This window comes from Microcaecilia unicolor, chromosome 4, assembly GCF_901765095.1.
Source record: "Microcaecilia unicolor chromosome 4, aMicUni1.1, whole genome shotgun sequence".
Taxonomy (NCBI): domain Eukaryota; kingdom Metazoa; phylum Chordata; class Amphibia; order Gymnophiona; family Siphonopidae; genus Microcaecilia; species Microcaecilia unicolor.
The window spans coordinates 94,246,677-94,262,494 of NC_044034.1; the positions used below are offsets into that span (position 1 = coordinate 94,246,677).

Below are 15,818 nucleotides of genomic sequence, written 5' to 3' on the forward strand. Positions count from 1 at the left end.
GGAGGGCTCATGGCTTCATCTGCTATGACTAAAGGAAAGAAAATTACCAAGGTAAGAACCTAATTTTCTCTTCCTTGTCATCAAGCAGATGAAGCCATTACGTATGGGATGTAACAAAGCAATCCCTAGATAGGGTGGGAACAAGCCACACCACGCACTAGCACTTGTGCACCAAAACGCGCATCCCTCCTGGCAGCCACATCCAGCCTGTAATGTCGGGCAAAGGAGAGCTTAGAAGCCCATGTTGCTGCACTGCATATCTCTTGAAGAGAGAGTGCTCCAGTTTCAGCCCAAGAGGAAGAAATCACTCTAGTAGAATGTGCCTTAAAGGCTACAGGCGGAACCCTGCCGGCCAGCAGATAAGCTGAAAAGATAGTTTCTTTGAGCCAGCGGGCAATAGTGGCTTTAGACGCTGGAGACCCTCTGCGAGAACCGGATAGCAAAACAAACAGATGATCAGAAGTCCTGAAAGAGTTAGTAACTCGCAGATACTGCAGCAGAGTCCTGCGCACATCCAAAAGGTGCAGCTGCCCAAAAGATTCTGGAAACTCTTCCTCTGAAAAAGAGGGCAAGAAAATAGGCTGGTTTAAGTGAAAGGCTGAAACCACCTTAGGCATAAAGGAAGGCACGGTCCGAACCGTGACTCCGGACTCTGAAAATTGCAGAAATGGGTCTCTACAGGACAGCGCCTGGAGCTCTAACACCCGTCTCGCCGAGGTAATGGCCACCAGAAAAACGGCCTTCAGTGTCAAGTCTTTCTCTGATGCTCGCCGAAGCGGCTCAAAAGGTGATGCCTGCAGGGTTTTCAAAACTAGCCCCAGGTTCCAAGCTGGACAGGGTGCTCGCACTGGAGGTCGGAGCCGAAGCACCCCTCTAAGAAACCGTGCCACATCTGGGTGAGCAGCCAAAGACACGCCTTCCAACTTACCACGAAGGGAGGCCAACGCTGCCACCTGCACCCGCTGGGAATTATAGGCCAAGCCTTTTTGTACACCTTCCTGCAAAAAGTCCAGAATCGGCGAGACAGGAGCCCGCATTGGAACAATGGCTCTGGAAGCACACCAAGACTCAAACAGGCACCAAATCCTGGCATAAGCCACGGAAGTGGACCGCTTCCGGGCTTGCAGGAGAGTGGAAATAACTTTATTGGAATAACCTTTATCCCTCAATTGCGCCCTCTCAATAGCCATGCCGTAAGACCAAAGCGGCCGGCGTCCTCCATGGCTACCGGTCCCTGAGTCAACAGGTTCGGTACCAGAGGTAACGGCAGAGGAGCCTCCAGGAGCATCTGTCGGAGGTCTGCATACCAAGGTCTCCTTGGCCAATCCGGGGCGATGAGGACCACTTCTCCTGGGTGCAGCTGAATCCGCAAGAGCAGGCGCCCTATCAAGGGCCATGGGGGAAACACATAAAGTAGACCCGGAGGCCAGGGTTGAGCCAAGGCATCCAACCCCGCCGAGCGAGGATCTCTCTGTCTGCTGAAGAAGCACGGGACTTTGGTATTGGCACTTGTCGCCATTAGATCCATCACGGGCTTGCCCCATTTGGCACAGATCTGCAGGAATACTTCGTCTGCCAGATTCCATTCTGCTGGATCGATCTGATGCCTGCTCAGATAATCGGCCTGCACATTGCTCTGACCTGCAATATGAGCTGCCGACAGACACTGAAGATGCAGCTCGGCCCAGTGGCAAATCAGTTCGGCCTGCGCGGCTAGTGCTCTGCACCTTGTTCCGCCTTGTCGATTTATATAGGCCACCGTTGTCGTGTTGTCCGACATCACTCTGACAGCCAATCCTTCCAGGGTCACTTGAAAGGCCAGAAGCGCTTGAACACCGCTTTCAACTCTAGGCGGTTGATGGACCACTCAGACTCCTCGGGTGTCCATAGACCCTGGGCATGCTTCCCCTTGCAGTGTGCGCCCCAGCCCTTCAGGCTGGCATCTGTTACCACTAGGCACCAAACGGGGAGCGTCAGCGGCATTCCTCGTCGCAGCATGCTGTCCGAGAGCCACCACTCCATGCTGAGACGGGCCGCAGGGAGCCAAGTAAGTCTGCATTGGTAATCCTGAGAAATAGGAGACCATCTCCAGAGTAGGGAATACTGTAGAGGTCTCAGGTGCGCTCTCGCCCAGGGTACTACTTCCATCATGGCTGTCATCGATCCCAGCAGCTGGACAATGTCCCAAGCTCGCGGGCGGGGCATCCTCAGGAGCAGACGGACCTGATTCTGAAGCTTGCACCGCCTTAGCTCGGGTAGGAACACATAGCCAGAGACTGTGTCGAACCTGGCCCCCAAAAACTCTAGAGATTGTGAAGGGGACAGGTGACTTTTGGCCATATTGACGACCCAGCCTAGAGATTGCAGTACTGAGACCACTCTGGCTGTAGCTTGTAAGCTCTCTGTTGCAGAGTCTGCTCTGATGAGCCAGTCATCTAGGTACGGGTGAACCCTGATACCTTCTCACCTGAGAAAAGCAGCTACTACCACCATTACCTTCGAAAAGGTTCGGGGAGCTGTGTCGAGGCCAAAAGGCAAGGCCCTTAACTGGAAATGTTTTCCCAACACCGCAAACCTCAGAAACTTCTGGTGCGGGGGCCAAATCGGTATGTGCAAGTAAGCTTCTTTCAGGTCTAGAGACGTGAGAAACTCTCCTGGCTGAACCGCCGCAATGACGGAGCGCAGGGATTCCATGTGGAAATGCCGCACTCTCAGGGACTTGTTCACTTCTTTTAAGTCCAGAATAGGGCGAAAGGACCCACCTTTTCGCGGCACCACAAAGTAGATGGAGTATCGGCCGCAGCCTTGCTCGGCGGGAGGCACCGGGGTCACTGCCCCTAACTGAATCAGACCTTGTAAAGTCTCCTCCACCGCCGCCCGTTTGACGGCAGAACCGCATCGGGACTCCACAAACACGTCTCTTACTGGGGCGTTGAATTCTATTCTGTATCCATCTCTGATCAGGTCCAGAACCCACTGATCTGAGGAAATCTTGGCCCACTCCTCGACAAAGAGGGAAAGCCGTCCTCCGATGACAGGCATCGAGGAGAGGGCCGGCGCACCATCATTGAGAGGGTCGCCCCTGAACTCCTGGTCTTGAGCCACCGGCTGCGGAACGCTTGTCCGAACGAAAGAAGTTCCTCTGCTGACCACGGGCACGTGAAGTGAACCCAGCAGAACGCCCCGGGCGGTACCTTTAGCTTCACGGAAGCGAGGTCTGTACGAGGAGTGGACCGCCTGGCCCTTAGAGGAAGGCCTCTGCCTATCTTCGGGCAAGCGCTGGGGTTTTGGATCACCCAGGCCTTTCACAATTTTCTCTAACTCCTCACCAAATAGGAGAAGTCCTTGAAAAGGCAACTTCACCAACCTTTGCTTAGAGGCCATGTCCGCTGCCCAGTGTCGTAGCCACAGACGACGGCGAGCCGCCACTGCTACTGCCATTTGTTTAGCCGAAGCTCTGACAAGGTCATAAAGGGCATCAGCCAGAAAGGACAAGGCCACCTCCACCCGCGGAGCCACATCCAAGAAGGGCTCCGCTCCATCTCCGGGCTGAGCCACTGCCTGTTGCAGCCAAGCTAGGCAGGCTCTCACAGCATACCAGCTGCATGCAGACGCCCGAACAGTGAGACCTGCAATTTCAAAGGACCGTTTCAACGCTGTTTCCAGCCTACGGTCTTGAACGTCCTTCAGGGCAACACCTCCTTCAACAGGGAGGGTAGTTCTCTTTGTCACCGCAGTGACTAGGGCATCCACTGTAGGCATTTGAAAACGAGCCATATGTCCCTCACGCAGAGGGTATAACTGCCCCATAGCCCTGGAAACTCTCAAAGGTCCCTCGGGGTCAGCCCACTGAGCCGAAACAAGCTCTAGGAAGGCCCGAGCAGCTTTCTTGGTACTAGCCATCCTGGGATTACCCGAGGAGGCCATGCCACTGTCAGGATCTTCAATCGAGAGGGCCTGCAGGGTATCTGAAATAAGCGCTGGCAGCTCATCACGGTGGAAAATCCTCACCGTGGAGGGATCATCCAGATCCTGTGGTAAATCCGCACCTGACTCTGGTTCCTCAGACCAAGAACGTCTGTCAGAGTTCTCCGAATCCTCACACCCCGACCACGGGGGGGAAAAAGGTGCACCACAATCTGAAGGGGAATTAACCCTTCTGCGCTTATCTTTAGGCCAAGCATCCGGGAAAAAAGCCTCACTGGGCAGTCCCAGGCCAGAATCCATCGGGGGGGGGGGGGGCAATCAGAGGAGCCTCAGGCGACCCTTGAGGAAGGGCTCTTTTCATCATGTATGCTTTATGCAGCAAAAGCACAAAATCTGGGGAGAAAATCTCACCCTGGGCACCCAAATCCTGTCCGGTGCTAGCCACTCCTGAAATAACCTCATCTCGAGGTGCCCCACCCGGCTCAGGTCTCTCCGTGTCCATGGAGGCCGCGCCATGCGGTGTAAGCAAAATGGCGCCCGCTGCCAGCTCAGAGCGGGAAGAAACATCGCTCGCCATGCTCGGGCCGGCTCCTACGCCAATACAGCATGATTTACAGAGCCCTACTGCTGATTTGCGCTTGCCACAAGTGGAACAGCGTTTTACATTGTCCGCAGCCATCGCCGAAAAACGGCGGTAAAATCCAAAATGGCGGTTCGCGCCAAAATCGCCCCGATCACGGGCCCACCCCGGAGGAGTTGGAAAACACTCTTACCTCAAAGGATCTAGTGTACAACTACGATCCTGCTGAAAATCAGGTCAAAAACCTCTGTTCCAGCGTCTCTGCGTTTAAAAACGCGATGCGACTTTTTTTTTTTTTTTTTAAGCTGTGAGGAAAGCAGAGGTATTGAAGACTCCGGAGGCTCAGATGAGTGGGAAAGGCAGGGAAAGGGTGAACCTATATGCCTGCATCCACTGTTGGTGGGTAAGGACAGGGAAAGCAAGGCAATATGTCCACATCCACAGAGGTATGGGTAAGGCAGGGAAAGGGCTAACCTATGTGCCTTTAAAGTGAAGCTGCTATAGCCTCCAACACCCCAGTTAACAACTGGCAAGCCAGGAACCACCTCCCGGCAGATTTTTCTGGAGCTCGAACAAGCTGCAGCCACCCTGCTAGGAGAGATAGAGAATACTGAAGAGGCAGTGGAGCTAGCTGGCCAAGAGGGCACTGTGAAAGTTTGAGTGCTCTCTATCTCCCCTGCTGGTTGATGGACATAACCATACGTAATGGCTTCATCTGCTTGATGACAAGGAAATGGTTGATAGCATTGAAATCCCCATAAGCACTGAGAGGGGATGTTATCAACACGGGCTATTGTTAAGTTTTACCAAGTCGGGGATGCGCAGGGATGGAGGAGATTACTTGCTGGGACGGGCAGGGATGAATGACATTTCTGTCCCCATGCAACTCTCTAATTTGGACTTCATGCCATTTATCCTAATATAATGGCTACAACAGAAACAAGTTAGGATTGGTATTCTTAATATGCAAAATTAAATTCCCCTTTTTAAAGGAGCATAGTGTGAAAGAAACAGTATTATGCATTTTGATATGATGTCTACAGAAGATACCAATTGGAAACTGAAGGACCAACAATTTTGTTTTTTAAACAAACATTTTGCTATCACCTGAGACTACCTTTTCCTCCCTTTACTATCTCCCATCTCTTGCTCTCATATTTTGTGATATGTGCCTAAGTTTCAAAATCAAAACAGGGAGGCTGCATCCTTCAATTTAACAAAGAGAAATATGTAAAATAATAATGCAAGTCTAAATTTTACCTGCAGATAGCATTTCTCACAAAGAGAGATAAGAATAATCCTAGAGTGGCTCCTCTTACTAACAGATTGGACACCAGAGAGAATCACTAGTAGCAAATAAAAGAACAGTTTCTGAATTATATGCTATTCTAAGAAATCGTGTTCCACATAATCACAGATATAAAATAATCCGGATGGGAGAAAGAACCAGGGATCCCATTGGAGAAAAACAAAGAAAGATATACAAAGGTACACAAGCAACCACTGTTAACTAACTTGCAGATCACAGCGGTGTACAATTCTAAAAACAAAGAAAAACAGAAAAGAACTACAAAAATTGATAGGACAGTGATCCCAACCATTCAGTAATTACATGATGATTCTGGAAAACAGTTATAAGGTGGTGTTTCACTTGTACCTCACTACCCATCTCCTTAACAGAATTTATCCAAACTGCTCACTAAATTGTTGCAGAGAGTAGGGTAGGGATAAAGGAATGATGCTTTATGTTTGGTGAAGTTTCTCAAACATAGCTACTTTGTTTGTTCATTTATTCATTGCCCACCTACCATTATATTTCTAGGCAGATTCCAATAATACATATAGTTTGGCAATGCTTACAGTTTTTATTAAATGTACCCGACTTGTAAAAGTACCACTGGGAGCCTGTACTCCACATTTCAAAAAATAGACTAATGAGTTAAACTGGGCACCTAAGAGTTTAGGACAAATGCTGCACAGGAGCCAACTGGAAACAAAAAATTAGCTCCAATTCTAGCTAGTTGTATAGAAAGAATTAGAGGTCTACATTATGGATATACTCAAAATAATATTTCTTTCTATAGAGCTATTAAGGTACAAGATGTTCCTTCCCTAAAAGGCTTACATTTGAAGAAGGTACCCAAGGTAAAATAGTATCAATAATAGTCTTAATGGAGAAAGGGGGATTGGGAATTCATTCTAATCTAATATAAAATTAAGGATATCCAAAAATGTTAGCCCTCCCATTGTTAATAACTGAATATATGCAGCTTTTTAAAAATCTAGTCACACATCATCAAGTTAGTGTTCTGCCTTTTTTATTTAAGCATGGTTGATTTTTCATAGTTTTAATTTATAATACATACACTACTACTACTATTAAACATTTCTATAGCGCTACTAGACTTACGCAGCGCTGTACAAATTAACATGAAAAGACAGTCCCTGCTCAACAGAGCTTACAATCTAAATTGGACAGACGAACAGACAGCTAGGGGTGGGGAAATTGCAGTGGTAGGAGTGATAAGTGAGGGTGTTGAGTAAGAGAGTCATAGTTAGGAGTCAAAAGCAGTAGCAAAGAGGTGGACTTTAAGCCTAGATTTGAAGACAGCCAGAGACTGAGCCTGACGTACTGGCTCAGGGAGTCTATTCCAGGCATAGGGAGCAGCGAGATAGAAGGAACGGAGCCGGGAGTTAGCAGTGGGGGAGAAGGGGGACGACAGGAGACATTTACCCAGCGAACGGAGTTCACGGGGAGGAGTGTAGGGAGAGATGAGAGCGGAAAGGTACTGAGGAGCTGTGGAGTGGATGCACTTGTAGATCAAAAGGAAAAGTTTGAACCGTATGCGGAAGCGGATAGGGAGCCAGTGAAGCGACTTGAGGAGAGGGCTAACGTGAGTATAGCGACTCTGGCGGAATATAAGACGCGCAGCAGAGTTTTTGACAGATTGAAGAGGAGATAGATGGCTGAGCGGGAGACCAGCGAGAAGCAAATTGCAGTAGTCTAGGCGAGAGGTGATAAGGGTGTGGGTAAGGGTTTTGGTAGCGTCCTTGGAGAGGAAAGGGCGAATTTTGTTAATATTATAAAGAAAGAAACGACAGGTTTTGGCAATCTGCTGAATATGAGCAGAGAAGGAGAGAGCGGAGTCAAAGATGACTCCAAGGTTGCGCGCAGACGGGACAGGGAGGATGAGCGTGTTATCTACCGAAATAGAGAACGGGGGGAGAGAAGAGGCAGGTTTAGGGAGAAAGAGGAGAAGCTCGGTTTTGGTCATGTTTAGTTTCAGGTGGCGGCGAGACATCCAGGCAGCGATGTCAGACAGGCAGGCCGATACTTTGGTCTGGATTTCAGCTGAGATATCCGGTGCGGAGAGGTAGATCTGGGTATCATCAGCATAAAGGTGGTATTGAAAGCCATGGGATGAGATCAGAGCACCAAGGGAAGAGGTATAGATGGAGAAGAGGAGCGGTCCTAGGACAGATCCTTGGGGTACACCGACTGTTAGCGGGATAGATGTGGAGGAGGAACCACCAGAGTATACGCTAAGAGTACGTTGGGAGAGATAGGAAGAGAACCAGGAAAGAACAGGGCCCTGGAATCCAAGAGAGGATAACGTATCAAGGAGTAAGGTGTGATCAACAGTATCAAAAGCAGCAGACAGGTCGAGGAGGATGAGAATAGAGTAGAGACCTTTAGATTTGGCCAGTAACAGGTCATTGGAGACTTTGGCAAGTGCCGTTTCAGTCGAGTGAAGAGAGCGAAAGCCAGATTGGAGCGGGTCAAGAATAGCTCGCGATGAAAGGAAGTCGAGGCAGCGGCGGTGAACAGCATGTTCAAGTATCTTGGAGAGAAAAGGGAGGAGGGAGATGGGCCGATAGCTAGAGGGGCAGGTAGGGTCCAGTGAAGGTTTTTTTAAGGAGCGGTGTGACTACAGCATGTTTGAAGGCATCAGGAACAATCGCAGTGGAAAGCGAAAGATTGAGGATATGACAGATAAAAGGGATGACAGTGGGGGAGATAGTGTTAAGTAGGTGAGTGGGAATGGGATCAGAGGGGCAGGTGGTACGTTTGGATGAGGAAAGAAGATGTGCAGTTTCCTCATCAGTGACATCAGAGAAGGTGGAAAAGGAGGGAGGGGTTGGAGGGTTGAGGGAATGGACTAGGGGAGGGGAGGGTGGAGGTGGTTTGATTGAGAATTCAAGGTTAATCTTTTGAACCTTGTCATGAAAGTACTCGGCTAGAGTCTGAGGAGAAAGCGAAGGGGGAGTAGGGGGCGAAGGCACTTTAAGGAGGGAGTTCAGCGTGGCAAAAAGAAGGTGAGGGTTAGAGCTAAGAGAGTTGGTCAGCTGGATGTAGTAGTCCTGTTTGGCAAGTGAAAGGGCAGATCGGAAGGAGGTCAGCATGAATTTGAAATGAACGAAGTCGGCAAGGGTACGGGATTTCAGCCAGAGGCGTTCGGCAGCGCGGGTACAGGAACGTAAATAGCGGATGTCAGCGGTCAGCCAGAGCTGGGGTTTGGCACGCCTGATAGGACGAGACACGGGAGGTGCAAGGGTGTTCAGAGCAGAAGAGAGAATAGGATTGTAGGAAGAGACAGCCTCATTGACAGACTCAGATGACATAGCGTCAGAAAAGAGATTTGAGACATTGGAGGACAGAGTAGAAGGGTTAACAGCTTGAAAATTTCTAAATGTATTGGTCAGAATCGGACGAGACTGGGGAGGAGGGTGTTTAAGAGTGAAAGTTATAAGATGATGATCAGAGAGGGGAAGAGGTGAGGCACAGAAACTAGAGGGCGAGCAGTTGGATGAGAGGACAAGATCAAGACAGTGGCCATTCTGGTGAGTGGAGGTAGTGGAGCACAGTTGAAGATTGTAGGATGATATTAAAGCGAGAAATTGAGAGGCATAAGAGTCAGAGGGGTCATCGACATGAACGTTGAAGTCACCAAGAATGAGGGAGGGAGATGAAGGCTCATGGAAGAATGAAAGCCAGGCATCAAAATCAGTGAGAAAGGAGGAAAGAGACTTATCAGGGGGTCGATAGATGACAGCTACTCGGAGAGGCAGAGGAGTGAATAGGCGGATGGAGTGGACTTCAAAGGAGGAAAAACAGTGAGATTGAGGCGGGAGAAGAGGTTGAAATTTGCAGGAGGGTGAAAGTAGGAATCCGATGCCACCACCACGGCCAGCTGAGCGAGGAGTGTGAGAGAAGAGATGACCTCCGTGGCATAGGGCAGCGACTGAGGCAGAGTCGTCAGGGGGGAGCCAGGTTTCAGTTAGGGTGAGCAGATGGAAGGAGCGGGAGATGAAGAGGTCGTGGATAAATGAGAGTTTGTTGCAGACAGAGTGGGTGTTCCAGAGGGCACATGAGAAGGGAGGGAAGAGGGGGAGAGGAGGGGAATGGAGATAAGATTTGAGAGATTCCGGAATGGTCTGCAAGGAGACAAGCTAAATGATGTGTAATAAATGGCTTAATTACTCATCTAGCTTTGTCAGATATAGATATAATAGTGTTTAACTCGCTTCAAAATCATGTTGTATATGGTGACTACAAGTGTACCAGGATAATGTTATGTGTATATGAAAAACATTTATAAAATTGAAAGATACAAAAACACTACTAAAATGCCACAGAATGAGAGAAGTCTCCACTTCTAACAGAGGATACATAAGTACATAAATATTGCCATACTGGGAAAGACCAAAGGTCCATCAAGCCCAGCATCCTGTTTCCAACAGTGGCCAATCCAGGTCACAAATACCTGACAAGATCCCAAAAAAGTATAAAACATTTTATATTGCTTATCCCAGAAATAGTGGATTTTCCCCAAGTCCATTTAATAATGGATTTTTCCTTTATGAAGCCACCCAAATGTTTGTTAAACTCCGCTAAGCTAACCGCCTTTACCACATTCTCTGGCAATGAATTCCAGAGTTTAATTACATGTTGAGTGAAGAAACATTTTCTCTCATTCGTTTTAAATTTACTACATTCTAGCTTCATCACATGCCCCCTAGTCCTATTATTTTTGGAAGGCGTAAACAGACGCTTCACATCTACCCATTCAACTCCACTCATTATTTTATAGACCTCTATCATATCTCCCCTCAGCCGCCTTTTCTCCAAGCTGAAGAGCCCTAGCCGCTTTAGCCTTTCCTCATAAGGAAGTTGTCCCATCCCCTTTATCATTTTCGTCGCCCTTCTCTGAACGTTTCTAATTCCACTATATCTTTTTTGAGATGCGGTCGCACCATGGAGCGATACAAAGGCATTATAACATCCTCATTTTTGTTTTCCATTCCTTTCCTAATAATACCTAACATTCTATTTGCTTTCTTAGCCACAGCAGCACACTGAGCAGAAGGTTTCAACGTATCATCAACGACAACACCTAGATCCCTTTCTTGGTTGGCGACTCCTAACGTGGAACCTTGCATTACGTAGCTATAATTCAGGTTCCTCTTTCCCACATGCATCACTTTGCACTTGTCACATTAAACGTCATCTGCCATTTAGACGCCCAGTCTCTTAAGGTCCTCTTGTAATTTTTCACAATCCTCCCGCGATTTAACGACTTTGAATAACAGTAGAACTCCCAGAGACTGTCTAGAATCCTATGAAGCAGCCCACTTTGTACAAGGAGACTAGAGAACATGACTAAGATGGGTATTTGGGGGATTATGACATCTGGTACATGCAGCCAAAGGGGGAATATCTTGCTACAGCCAACAGTATCAGAATCAAACTTTAGTCCAAAAAGACAGAGAAGATAAAGATCCCTATGAAACACTCCAGAAGTAAGTCAGAAGAAAAGAGTAGGTATGAGCTGGCAAGCTCCAACCGTGGGTCAAATATAGCTGGGAGTCAAAATATTGATTAAAAAAATAATAATTTTTAAAAATGATGTCCAGAGGTATGGTACAATAGATCAGACGAGACATGGAACAGTGTTTCAGCAAGTAAATGCCTGCGTCAGGAGTCGTTATCTCTAGAACAAACAACATAATAGTCAAACAAAAATATAGATGAAAAACTGAAAGTATCAAATCTTGTAGCTAAACGAATACAAAATGTGACTAAATGAAAACTAAATTACACATGTAAATGTAAATAATAAAATACGTACAATACCAAATATATAAAGGACTAAGGGGTTCTTTTATCAAGTCCCGCTAAAAGGTGGCTGGTGCTGTTGTCAGCACATGGGTTTCCAGCGCACTGCAGCTACTTTTAGCACGGCAGTAAAATAGCTGCCTTACCACATTTTTTATTTATTTCAGCATTTGTACCCCACATTTTCCAGACTAGTATAGGTTCAATGTGGCTTACATTTTAGTTATGTTGGAAAGTTACCGAGCAGTTTAGGGTTGGACATTGGCAGTGTTCTGTTCAGTCTAAGTTTTCTACTGTGTGGTGTGGTCAGCCATTGTTATTGTTAAGTTTGACTATGTGAGTTCATAAGATTTTCCTGAAGAAGTGAGCTTTCAAGTGTTTCTGGAATGTTAAGTAGTAGTTTATGTATTTTAGGTCTTTCGGTAGCGTGTTCCAGGCTCTGGTGGCCACGCACTAATTTCCTCACCTGCTTAGGAGGCAGTTAGGGCTCCCACGCTAATTGGGTAGCATGTGGTAATGTGCCCATGCTACCCAATTAGTGCAGGTACACCTACTCTCTAGTCAAGAGCATGCCTCCCGTGCGGGAAACTAAATATTTTTCAGTGTGGGATTAGCACGCGCTGAGCAGAAAACTACCGTGGGACACGCCAGCACATCCCATGTTAGTGCCCTTTTAGCATACAGTTCCGTAGTAAAAGGAACTCTAAATGTATTAATTTTTCCACATACAGTACCATGTCTACTGTCAAATATGTGCTAGATGAACCCGTGAAACACACAAAATATATCTTTAAAAATGCATGTGTAGGACACTGCTACCAATATGCAGTCAAGGCTTGCACACATGTGTAAGAAACGGCATATTTACTAAAAAAAACATAGAAACATGACGGCAGATAAAGGCCATATGACCCATCCAGTCTGCCCATCCTCTGTAACCCCCAGTTCTACCTGTTCCTAAGCGATCCCACACGCTTATCCCATGCCTTTTTAAATTCTGGAACAGTCCTCAACTCCACCACCTCCACCGGGAGGCCATTCCATGCCTCCACCACCCTTTCTGTGAAATAATACTTCCTTAGGTTACTCCAAAGCCTATTCCCTTTTAACTGTCATACGCCCCCTCATTCCAGAGCTCTCCTTCATTTAGAAAAGGTTCTCTTCCTGTACAAAAATGCCCTTGAGATATTTCAACGTTTCTATCATGTCTCCTCTCTCCCTCCTCTCTTCCAGCATATACATGTTGAGGTTCATAAGCCTGTCCCTATAATTTTTGCATTCAAGACCGCTTACTAATTTCGTAGCCGCCGTCTGGACCAACTCCATCCTGTTTATATCTTTCTGTAGGTGCGGTCTCCAGATCTGCACGCAGTATTCCAAATGGGGCCTCACCAGAGACTTATACAAGGGCACTATCACCTCCTTTTTCCTGCTGGTCATACCTCTCTTTATGCACCCAAGCATCCTTCTGGCTTTGGTCATCGCTTTTTCTACTGTTTGAAAGCTTTAAGGTCATCAGACACAATCACCCCCAAGTCCCGCTCTTCCTTTGCACACTGAAGCACTTCACCCCCTATACGGTACCGTTCCCTCGGATTTTTGCGACCCAACTTTAGTTGCCAAATATCGGTCCATTCCTCTAGCTTCACTAGGTCCTTCCTCATGTCATTCACACCCTCCAGGGTGTCCACCCTGTTGCAGAGTTTAGTATCATCCGCAAAGAGGCAAAACCTTACCAGACAGCCCTTCCGCAATCAGGCAAAACCATTATGTGGAAAATATTTAAAAACCTTACTATTCTGTACAAAATTTTTAATACATAAATACATAATTTTATTTATTAGTAGTTCAGCAATGTGATACATAAAGATATATATTTAATTTTTATTTTTTTGTTACATTTGTACCCCGTGCTTTCCCACTCATGGCAGGCTCAATGCGGCGGGCAATGGAGAGTTAAGTGACTTGCCCAGAGTCACAAGGAGCTGCCTGTGCCGGGAATCGAACTCAGTTCCTCGGTTCCCCAGGACCAAAGTCCACCACTCTAACCACTAGGCCACTCCTCCATATATATAAAAAAGGAAAAAAGGACAAAGTAAAAAAAAAAACAAGTAAAACTATAAATACTTGGAATAAGAAAATCAATCATATTTAAAATTTAAAAAGCAGACTAAGGGCCCCATTTACTAAGCCATGCTGTAGATGCGCTAGCGTAAGGGTGTCTCTAGCATTAGCACATGTTCATTTTTAGCACACGCTAAAAACGCTAGCGCACCTTAGTAAACAGGTCCCTAAATTTGCTACCTCACATATCTCATACTTTGGCTCCCATCTATATTTGATCCACGGTTGGAGAATGCCAGAATCAAATTTGAACCAAGATCCCTGGGTACTAGAGTTTGGTTCATGGAATGTAACCAATTTCTTTGTTTTATTTATTTGCTGCATTTGTATTCCACATTTTCCCACCTATTTGCAGGCTCAATGTGTTAACATTATTAATCCACAACACAGACAGAAGTTTGAGACAAAACCGTTAGTCTTAGTAGTCTATTTCAACCAATGAACTTTGAGCTAACAGATATTTTAAATCCCTGGGACAATCAAACCTTTACAAAACTCTTTTAAAAGAAACACTATAGAGCTGTATTGAATATGTTTCCTTTCAAAGTTAAAGAATACTAGCAACACCTACCATATCTGCCCCCCACCGCTTCATAACAGATCTCACATCCCACTTAAACTTCATGCTTCAGAAGAGTATCTACCCTAAAGAAAAAGGCAACATCCTGCTCACCCTAATAACAAAAGACACCAAGAAAAATAAACAAACGACATTACCAACTACCGCCTAGTAGCATCTATCCCATTAGTAGTCAAACTAATGGAAGGACTGGTGACCAAACAACTCAAATTCACTAAACTACATGAGTCACAATCAGGATTTCAACCCCTACACAGCACCGAAACAGTACTACTCACTCTCCTAACCAAATTCAAGCAGGAAATAGCAATAGGCAAGAGCATTCCCCTCCTCCAATTTGACACGTCAAGTGCGTTCGACATGATTAACCATAACATACTGCTAAGACTCCTAGAATACTTCGGAATCAGTGTTGGCACTCTCAATTGGATTAAGGGTTTTCTAACCACAAAAACATATCAAATGAAATCAAAAACATATCATCCCCATGGAAACCAAGCTGCAGAGTACCAAATGGATCACCACTATCACCGATCCTTTTCAACCTCATGATGACTTCACTAGCCAAGACCTTATCCACACAAGGCCTTAACCCATTTATCTATGCTGATGATATTACATTATACATCCCCTACAAACATGATCTGGCAGAAATCACCAACGAAATCAAGCTAAGCTTAAACATCATGAACTCATGGGCAAATGAATTCCAATTAAAACAATACAGAAAAAAATACACTGTCTCATCATCTCATCCCAATACAATACATACAAACCCACAAACATTAACACCCCAGGATACACCCTCCCCATCTCAGACAGCCTGAAAATTCTCAGAGTAACAATCGACCATAACCTATCACTAGAGACCCAAGCGAAATCCACCATAAAGAAAATGTTTTTCTCAATGTGGAAACTCAAACGCATGAAACCATTCTTACCGAGGGAAATATTTCGTAACCTGATACAGTCAATGGTACTAAGCCACGCAGATTACTGTAATGGAATCTATGCGGGATGCAAGGATCAAATCATAAAGAAGCTTCAGACTGCCCAAAACACAGCAGCCTGGCTTATACTTGGAAAAATACATTTTGACAGTGCCAAACTACTCCAAGAAAAATTGAATTGACTACCAATCAAAGAACGTATCACTTTCAAAATCTGCATGACTGTTCATAAAATTATTTATGGCGAGGCACTGGGATACATGACAGACCTCATCGACCTGCCAACAAAATCTGCACGATCATACCTAAACCTCCACTACCTAAGCAGCAAAGGACTCAAATACAAATACACCTATGCATCCAGCTTTTCCTACCTAAGCGCACAACTATGGAATGCATTGCCAAAAGCAGTAAAAACCACGCTCGACCACCTAAATTTTTGGAAAGCACTAAAGACAGACCTGTTCAGAACAGCATACCCCACCGACCCAACATAAAAATACCTGAACACTTGCGACACAATGTAACCAAAGACCGTAA

The 15,818-nt window shown here is 46.2% G+C and overlaps 1 protein-coding gene across 3 annotated transcripts in view; it reads right to left on the reverse strand.

The window, feature by feature from the left end:
* RB1 (RB transcriptional corepressor 1) overlaps positions 1-15,818 on the reverse strand; it is a 462,098-nt gene that overhangs the window by 444,736 nt on the left and 1,544 nt on the right. The gene's annotated exons all lie outside the window — the stretch shown is intronic.